The following is a 2,451-nucleotide window of genomic DNA, read 5'->3' on the forward strand; positions in this document are numbered from 1 at the left end:
AACGCGCCCTTAATTTCTCAACTTGTAATTACGCCGATCAGACCAAGCCACTGATCCAACGTACACCGACAGGAAGATTGTCCACAGTTGCTTGCTTCGAAACTCTCTCTTCTGTGCCTTCTTTGTCGTTGAGAATGTCTCAACGACAATGGAGGCAGAGAACAGAGACCCTGGGAACGAGGTTGTAAATCAGCCTTACCCTCCCCCCCCCCCTCTTTTGTATGATTAAAATCGGACGCTCTTTAAAAATTGTAGGTTGTCTCGCACTGAAATCTCCAAATCATATGTTTGCCCCCTACGAGTTCGTCATTCAGAGATTTCGTCTTTTCCTTGTGTGTCGAAGGCTCTTTAAAAATTATTTTTAACCGCCGTTGATTCCCTATCAGGTTCCATGCCGGTGCTTCGAGAGTCTGCCTTTTTGTCGTGGGTCGAGAGCCAAGGGTAGCATTTCGAGGGTCGAGGGTCCGTTTTTCCCGAAAAAGTTCTTCGAAAAAATTCAATTGAGAAGATACAGAGGGTAAACTAAGAAAATAATCAACTTGAGGATGTTACCTTTCTTTATGCGTCAATGAATTTTCATAACATATCTTTGTTTTGTTTAATCAACGTGGCCTACATTTCCAGGAGGCATGCATGCATTCCTATCTCCTTCGGTGCGATAAAACCGTGGAACAAAAGCAACAATCGTCTCTCATATGTTGACACTAGACAAAGCCTGACCCTCGACCTTCGAAATGCTACCCGCCTCGACTCTCGACCCTTGACAAAAAGGCAGACTCGTTTGCTTAAAATTTCTGACTGCTGCGGAATAAGTAGTGACAAATGAAAGGGCAATATCACGTTGTGGTTTTTTGCTTTTGTGTAAGCCTGACCCCCATCTGGCCCAGTTGTTCAAAAGCTGGATAGGGCTATCCACCGGATAAATCTCTACCCATAGGATAGCGCAATTGGTTTCGCTATGACTTATCCACTGGATAGTGATTTATCCGGCGGATAGTGCTATCCATCGTTTGAACAACTGGCCGGCCTGGAGGACAGAGACCTTTCTTACCGCGCTGATCTTGGATAACCCCAGTTCCTTGCAGTTCCAACGCGTTGTTTGAAAATGCCCCCCCCCCAACCAGGCGTAAATAATGGCTTTAATTGTTTTCTTTTTTTAAGTTAAACAACATTTTTGTTCGACGTTTGCTCTGATAGCACAAAGTTCTGAGTTTCATTTAAGACGAAGTAACGAGACTACGAGCAACAAACTATTCAACAACATTGGAAGAGTGCCTCCTCACATTCAAACAACGTCTTAATCGCCTTGGAACAAGGGGTTCAGTGTCCAAAATCAGCGACAGAAAGGTCTCTGTCCTCCATATGGGCGCCTGCCTTTACACAATACAAGAGGATGTTGCCCTTTGTCACCATTTATCATCCAGCAGTCAGAAATCTCAAACAAACGCTGATGGAGCTTTGGAACCTGATAAGAATCAACCACGGTTACGTGTAAAAGCAAATTTGAAAGAACAAGTGTACTCCGAAGTTCTAAAAACTCACTCCGAATTTCAATTGTGAGTCAGTTAAGAACTCTAGCGTCTTTAGTTTCACTGTATTTTGTTCAAGTTTTTGTTATTGTTGCAAATGATCCATTGTTTTTATGACTAGAATAAATATTAAAAAGGTAAAAGAAGTGTGAAACTGTAGTCTAAACAGCACAATTAACTCCTATATCAGTCTAATACTAAGAAACGTTTTTTTTAACATTTGAAACAATGCGCTTTTCTTATTGCACGATACACGAAGAATAACTCACTTCGCAGTCGAACTTAATATACCACACAACTTTAAGGACATGTTAAGAACGTTTACATGTTTACATCTCAAAACTGAAATAAGAACCTTTAAACCTCAGCCCCAAATTTATAGCTAAATTTAGACGTTCGTGTAAAAATGGAGATTGCACCCCAATGTGAGACCGGAAATTCTGAGCGTAAATCTGAGCCATTTACTTTAATAAAACCCCTGGATACGTTATGGTATCAAAACGAAACGTGCGAGTCATCGTAGGCCATTTTATACATCAGATATGCATAATCCGACGAGAAGTTCCAGACGTTCGTCTTATGTATTGTCTAGGAAACGGGGTTCAAGCGAGTCCCCTTCACCAGACCATTATTTTCACGTAGTAATTTTCATTAATCTGTTTCTGTGCGTTCACTTTAGTATATGCGGTCGATAAGTGACCTGCAATAGCCTTCTTAATCCGAAGAGTAAAAAAAATGAATACGAAAATTGGCTGTTAATGGTCAAAATTCCTAACATTCTATTTAATTACCTCAAGCATCACCGTTATTTTTACGCACGTATCTACTCGATGCTGTCATCGAAGTATAGTCACATGGATGCCATATCGATTTGTGATTGGTCAAGGTCACTAACCATCACCGTTGACATTGCATTGTTCTC

The sequence above is a fragment of the Montipora capricornis genome, chromosome 13, assembly GCF_036669925.1.
Source record: "Montipora capricornis isolate CH-2021 chromosome 13, ASM3666992v2, whole genome shotgun sequence".
NCBI lineage: Eukaryota > Metazoa > Cnidaria > Anthozoa > Scleractinia > Acroporidae > Montipora > Montipora capricornis.